At 36.9% G+C, this 7,836-nt stretch overlaps 1 protein-coding gene across 7 annotated transcripts in view; it reads left to right on the top strand.

Annotated features, from left to right (window-relative positions):
* The first annotated feature begins 322 nt into the window (after positions 1-322).
* LOC126753903 (synaptotagmin 1) overlaps positions 323-7,836 on the top strand; it is an 87,608-nt gene continuing 80,094 nt past the window's right edge. For 6 of the 7 annotated variants that reach the window (XM_050465664.1, XM_050465669.1, XM_050465667.1 and 3 more), the window contains exons 1-3: positions 323-426; positions 1,166-1,432; positions 2,048-2,598. The gene's annotated coding sequence lies outside the window, so the exon portion shown is untranslated. The remainder of the gene's footprint in view (positions 427-1,165; positions 1,433-2,047; positions 2,599-7,836) is intronic. The other variant, XM_050465663.1, reaches the window with a different exon arrangement.

The raw sequence follows: 7,836 nt of genomic DNA, 5'->3' as shown, positions 1-7,836 counted from the left end.
AAACCTTTTCACAAAAGCAACTCTGGTGTTTCTATAAGGTCTATATGAAAGGTATTTCTTTTTAGCAGCTTATGAAAGTTTCAAAATTTATTTTATATTTATAGAAACGTTTATTCGTATTTTTGGAAGCCAAAACCACGACAATGTGTGGCTGTAAGCGCTTTACGCGACATAACCAGCATTTATTTTGCATTAACGGTCTTTGGAGCTTTCAAAGCTCCACCAGTGTTTCCGACTGCTTGCGTGCTTGCCTGTCATTCGTGTCATTTGGGTAAAAAATCGATTTCGTATCGTTTGTCACACTCCAACCTATGAGGAAATGCTGGCCGATGAGCGCTTTCCATAGGATTTTCTATACTGTAATACCTCAAAACGCGAATGAGCATCGACCGTGAACGTTGACGAGGAATAATTGCAGCGCTGAAGGTGAACACATATAGAGAGAAGAAAAATCTAAATTTTTATTTAAAATTATATTGAGGAGCTTACTTAGAATTTGAACAAATTAATGTTAAAATTGAAACCTTAATGTGAAAACTATTTGAAGCCAGTGAATACTTGAGAATACCGTTAATAGAAAAGCTGAGCCAACGCGATTGAAGGCTGAGCCATTACAGGCAACTTTCATTGGTGGTAGAGAACGAAAAATAATCAGTGTGTCGATAGTGAAAAAAGTGTGGGAGTGCGGAGGAGAAAGCAATTGATTGCTATACGTACATACATATATATGTATATATATATATACATATGTGTATATGCATATATTTTACGTGGTTGGCGATAGAGTTCAAGTGTCAAGATAGAGTGCTAAAACTATTAACAGAGGCAAACTTAAATTCGAGTTAAAAAAATCTTAGAGAAAAATTAAAAACAAAAAAAAACTCAGCAGAGAAAACTCGGTCAGCGGACCTCGAAAATTGCGAACGGTCAACGAAATATGAATTTATTGATTTTCTGTAGGGGCAACATTGAACCAAAGAAAATATGCATGGCACACATTTACAGTTATAATTTCCTCTTCTAGTTTTATTTTGAGCAATTTTCTTTGCTGATATCAAGAAATTTCTGCGCACTTTGTGAGCAGTGTGAAATTTCTCCATATCATTTGTGTTGTGTAATCGGCGGCAGTTCACAGTTTTTTTCGGTATTTCTTTCTACTACAAAGCCCCTCCAACTTAAGTCGAACATTACGCGCCTGAGAGAAGCTAAATTCTGGAAAATGTTGTCGTAATTACAACAAAACAACGTAGCTCTACTAGCGTGAACAGCAAAACGCAGAAAGCGAAATAATTAAATAATTTTTGTTGAATAACGGTTCCGCAGCGAAGTTGCAGGACAGCCATTAGAGAGGACGAGAAAAGAATTACAGCGTGAAACTTGCTGAAAATACGAGCAGCCACATCAAATCGGTCCATCAGCAGTGCCTGTCATTGTAAGAAAAAATCTCTATCCCGAAAGTCGCCCCAAAGTCGCTAAGCGAAAAGCTTACATTACACTTACACACACACCCACACACACACACAAGCGCGCTGTCAATGGGGAGAAGGAGAGCATAACTTAAGCACTCTGGCTAACATTAGTAATTTTAGAGAACTGTTAGCTCCGCAGTGTATGGCAGTTGTTGTTTTTATTTCTTTTTATACAATCTTCTCTCTCATTGACACGCACACAAGCGCCGCAAACGTTGATGCGCCTAAATGTCGACCATCAAATTGCGACTTTTCTTTGTGTCTTCGGTCCATTGTGACATTAAGACACCGACCAACACACCCACCAAGAAACAAGCACTCACAACCAACACACAGCTCCACGAGGCCACGCGCAATTAGCTGATTAAGCACACTCACACACACACACACACACACATTGAACTTTTAACATAGTTTTCGATTATTCGTAATTTTTTCCGTCGCACAAGCGCATTTCCACACAATTGAATGGAATCCTCCTTTTATCAAACCCACACTAATACTAATACACATTTTATTCCCTCGCCTTCGCCTACTTCCCGCTCTGCTAATACGTGCAACCTCCCTCGTTTACGCAGCGCTAACGGCATCATCATCACGGCAAAAAAAAACAATACCGAACTTCAGCCAAGAACAACAAACAAACAAGCGAACCAACGAAAGCGCGTCGTCAGCAGCAGTAATAACGCTTGACACTGCTTGCCGCTCTGCTCTCTGCAGCTATACGAACCGACACGGATGCGTGCAAAATTGTTCGAGTGCTTTGTATTGATTTAACGTTGTTTGCTAAACGAAAAATACACAGAAATACAAATAAAACAAAAGAAGCGCATAAGTAGAAAGTTATAATTAATATAATAATGCTACAACAAATACAACTACCAACACTAATGCAGTAGAAAAGTGCTCTCAATACAAAAAAAAAAAACTAAAGTTTCGCTCTCGTGTTTTTGAGCGAAAAAAGTAATAACAACGAATAGCAAATCATCAGCTGAGTCGTGAAAGAGCGTGGCGTAGAAACGGAAATCGAGACTATAATTCAAAAGATAAAACAAAAAACAACAAATTAAAGACGCGACTTTCGCTGTCATTCTGCTGATACTCAACAGACCCGTTAAACAAATAAAAGGTGAGTAAAAACAAGAATTTCAGACTTTAATTTGCATGACGAATACACGCTGAGTGTCTATAAACCTTCCTATGGTTGGGCCGATTACGAATATCATAAATGATTATATAATAGGAAAGTCACTAATTTAAGCGTTCAATTCACTTTTCGGAATTTAAATTTACCTTAACAGAAAAACAGTGCTAAAAAGTAATATACTACTGTGATCAAATTGAAAGGTGAATTTTGTCCATTTCATCTCCTTCAAAGTAATCTCCTCCCGCTGCAATACACTTATGTCAACAAATTTTCCAGTCATCATAGCACTTGGAAAAATCCTCCATCCTGATGGCCATCACAGCCTACTTCGATTCCGCTTTTATATCCTCCATTGAGTCAAAATGGTGTTCTCGGAGTAGTCATGTGAATTTGCTGAATAGCCAGAAGTTTAACGAAGGTAAATCAGGCGAATGCGGTGGTTGCGGCGCGATATTCGTTGAAAACGTGGCGAAATGATTACGAATAACCCAATGTGGTATGAGATGGTGCATTATCGGACTTCTTTGTTCAATAAATTCAGACCTAAGAAAAATCGAAGAATTCACTTTTAGAGCCTCACAAAACGACGCGTATCTCAAATACTAATTAATATGTTGACGTGAAATTTAGCATAGATATCACTAACAGTACTACCAACTTACAGATAAAAGTTTACTGATTCGAAAAACACGCGAAGTATAAATTAAAAATTCACCTTTCAATTTGATTACGTTAGTACATTAACATTACCCTCAGATCGAGAGGACTGCAGGAAATGGCTAGAGCAAGGCACCAGAGAAACAATGGAGCATCTCTTGTGCACTTGTTTCGCATTGGCAAGACTACGCTGAAATTATCTGGGGTCCCCACAGTATGATACACTAGGGGAGGTTTCGACAGTGAGGCCGCAGATTTTGTTAAAATTCATGTCAAGCACAGGTATCCTAAAAGATGAGTACTCCTTTTGGACTTAACAAGTGAACTCCATCTGGTATCGCAAAGGACCAAACTGGTCTATGCCTAACCTAACATTACTCTATGTACCAAATAAATATGGTTTCAGATTTTTAACTGATCATTTATACCATAAATCAATTCAAACTACAAAATTGCTGCCTAATTCAGGCGCATTCACAAAAATTCGTTATCACTAAAGTACAAAGTTGAAAAGCGCAGCAAATTCACAAATTGCACTTCAAAATAGTTATCAGTCCTAAAAAGTACAATGGATTTTTCCAAACACAAATAACTCGTTCCTCCCGCCTCATAAAGAACGTCCACTCAATCTTGTGCTACCGCGTGGTTTCCAATTTTAAATTGGAATATTAAGTTTCATCATTGTCTCAGTGCTTTCCGTCCATCTTACCGATTTCAACGAGTGTGTAAGTTGAGTAAATGGACTGTGTTAAGGATTTTCATGGGTTTCCTCGGGTAAAAAACAGCCTCCTTAAAAAAATTTTTCTCATATAAAAAATGAAATATTTTTTTTATAATTTTTTTTTGTTACAAACATGCACTATTAACAAAGAAATTCTGAAAATTTGGGAAAAAATATTTTAAACTCGGCCATTGCGACGCCATTTCCGGTGACCCGTGTTTTAGTTAAAACCTTGGGGCCTATTCTGTAACTCGATTCGAAAAACAATTTACTCGAATTCGGATTTTTTATATTCTGTAACTCGATTTTCGGATTTTCAAGCCAATTTTCGAATAAAATATTCGTTAGCTTTTGAGTTGTAGAAAGTAAAAACGAAAATTGTACGTATTTGTTCTGGCACAGGGTGGCACAACTTTCGCATAATGATAAAGTAGAACCGAATTTCGAATAGAATACATTTCGAATCGAGTTACAGAATAGGCCCCCTTAACTTAGAAATTGGTCGAAGGAAAAAACTGAAACTGAAAATTGGATTTTTTGTAGACATTTTTTCAACAAAAATGAAAGTTTTCTCGACATTTTTTTTTCAAATAGTCCTTCGTCCAAGTCCAATTATAGCAGAAAGCTAGTTCCGATGTTACCATCATTTTTTTAGTGAAATGCGATTTTAGTATAGCCTTGCTCTTTTCTGACAGTACATAAATCACTCTACCAGTAGGTGCAAACAGTGGAATTTCTGTGGCAGAATTTCAATCAAAATTTAGGTTGAGTAACGCCACTGAAAGAAGTAGTAACTCGATCGACCACTTAACAAAAGTATTCGAGCCAATCACAAATATGTCTATACATATTAGAGCCTTCATTAATCCGAAAATCTATATGCGCCGAGCATTCATGACTGAATACAAACCCAAATCGTGGATCAGACAAATTAACGTATGTTTTTGTAAGATTCAATGAAATTAAACGAACACTTATCACACATTAGGTTAGGTGCTAGAGCTGTTGGTCAAAACGGGAATCACACTAAGATTGATTAGCCCAGTCCTTTATGAAGCCAGCAAAAATCATGTATTTGAATAGTTTTTAAGTTCCGACAAAGCACCTTAAACTTGGCATAAATCTGTTAAGGCGCAAAAAAATAAAAAATAAAAAATCTACCAATTTAACAAAAACAGAAAATAGAAAGTTTGGGTGGAAATTGGGTTCGCCAAAGAAAGAATTCCATGAAAATCAATTAAACTAGAGACCAAAACTTTTTGTTATTCAAACTATTGTCCATGGCAACTACATGCTAAACAGTTGTGGAACTAAGGATGCAAAGATTGCTCTTCATGAACTCTATCGACGAAAGCTCGCAAGAATTGCTAATATTAATATAATAATAAAGAGATGATTATGGAGAATATTTTGATAAATAATAGCAACGTTTGCAGTTGTTAATTGTTTGGGATAGAACTAGAACGAAAAATATTAAGAATAACCAACGTAACATAGAAGAAATATAGTTGAGAAAGTAAAAATACCAAAAGCTGTGAAATAATGTGTATCTTCTATGGAATATATTACATAAAAGCCACTAAGCTTTGATGTAGACCGTAAAGGAAGAGTGTGAAAATTGCAATTGCCTAATTTCTGCGAAAAGGTTTGGGAAGGGTTTCTTAAGGGCTTACATGGATTTCCTACGGTAAAAACAGTGTTTTTCAACAACTTTAAAACTTTTAAAAAATTAAATATTTTATTAGAATTTTTATTGTAACAAACACACACTAGAACTTGGACGAATGAAAAAATATTGAAAGACTTCAAAAACACAGTTTCGAGAAAAACGCGTTTAAAGACGGCGCACTTAGCCTAGCTAGCCTCGAGCGCACACGTTCTCAAGACTGTATTTCCGAAACAATTACTCGGATCCACTTGAAAATTTAGGACAATATTCAAGGGGTCTTGTAAAATTTAATAGAATAATAAAAATCTATTTTTTGAAACTCGTAAACCCATGTAACCCTTAAATAATTTGTAAAAGCAAACACTGCCCTAATAATTTCGAAAGTATGCTGCCGAGAATAGAATGTATGAACTCACGAAGAAGCTATTTTCAGCACTGTCTAAAGACACGCAGCTCGCAACACCTTTTAACGGCATAATTTATTTATTACGTGTCAAATCCACAGTAGTGCTTCATTTATAAGACATTATTTATTCTGACTCAATGAAAAGGTACACTGTATCCATATAAAGGTAGCATCTTCTATTACTTCACACCCTTTTTTAACCATTAAACCCTTTCTATAAATACTCAAGCTGAATTTTTACACACCTTTCACATGAATTTTGTTTCTTCTTTTTGAAACATCTTATCAGTCCTTTCATGAAATCTGAGCGGTTGAGTGATTGCTGTCTGTAACCAATATGAACATTATTTGATTAGGATTCCAAAAATGCAGACACGTAGCGCCATCCAATAAGTACAAATATCTGCAAACAGCGAGTAAAGGCAAAAAATGGAAATTAAATTGAAAACAAAATTTGCATACGCCAATTTGTCGCGTTATTTGCTTGTTTGCTGCGTGAGCATTACGTCACGGACCACTCCATGCTTAACGTTAGCATTGAAACGTGCCAAGACCTTTGAAGAGAAATTTCCCATTTGCCAGCAGCAAAACAAGCAAAGGCTTCAAGCCATGAAACATACTGACACACTTATAGTATGTACCAATATATATTGTATTTACCACATACATAATGTTGCCAAATCGCAGTTGCCCGCTCTCTCCTTACTTGGACAAAGGCAACATGGTGTCTACACATAAAATCCTGAGCAACATTGATAGCATTAGCGCGCTGCGAGTCGCGTTGCACGTCTCAGCCACAAGAAATAGTATCCCAATAAAGTACATTGGAGGCCTGAAAAGCAGGTCGCAAGAAGGCGCACCACACGCAGCCAGCCAGCCGAGTGCCCTCTATCTACACATTGATGAGGTTGTGGTTGTAATTTTTGTTGCCAATAAAAATTGTAACGCTTTTATGTTCTTGCCCGCGGCCTGAATCTATTACCGAGTGCCTGTGTAGCAACGCTCTGCTCAATTCCTGCGCTCGCAAAGTAATCAATAGCACTGACATACGTACATACATACATACAGATTTACTATGCGTGGCGTATAGTTGTGCTCGTATAAAAAGACATTAGCCACGCTCCTTGCCGCGCGTCTTGCGTTTATTCTTTTGCCTCAAACCGATTGAAACTGCGAACTTTCATTCTTTATTTGTTACGAAATGCGACAAACAGTTTATCACGTCTGCTCTAACTACTGGCACACAATATTTCCCACAATCCGCTTAGATTTACGCTCGTGTGGGTTTCGTGTGTGTTCGGATGTGAGTTTCTTTCACAAAACACCTTGAGATATTCGAATTTCTCAGACTTGAAGTATCAGTTCACAGAGAACCTGTATTTCTCTTACTATGACAGCTTGCTGTTACAAATAAGCTCTTGCTCTCTCGAAACGCCGTACTCTCTCATTTTTATTATATTCTTTTTATTCTCACTCTGGTTTGTTATCAATTTCGGCTGTATCCGTCGTTCTTTTTCGAAATTCCCAGCTACTTTCGTGTACAAGTTTATGCACTAAATGTTTTTATAGGGTGTACATGTGTATGTAGTTATATATTCAGAAAAGGTTAAGCTTTCGTTTTACGTCTAGTATTTTAAACCTTTTGCCTGCATTGTAATATCCTCTTCCTGCGGAACCCACTTAAGTTAAAGTAATTGCTGTTCTCAACCCTAACAAAAAGACTACTCTCCGCACATTACATTTGATTATTGTTAAATATGATTGCAT

The sequence above is a fragment of the Bactrocera neohumeralis genome, chromosome 3 (genome assembly GCF_024586455.1).
Source record: "Bactrocera neohumeralis isolate Rockhampton chromosome 3, APGP_CSIRO_Bneo_wtdbg2-racon-allhic-juicebox.fasta_v2, whole genome shotgun sequence".
NCBI classification, from domain to species: Eukaryota; Metazoa; Arthropoda; class Insecta; order Diptera; family Tephritidae; genus Bactrocera; species Bactrocera neohumeralis.
Note: the sequence above shows the minus strand (reverse complement) of the source record. Positions and strands in the feature narration are given on the sequence as shown.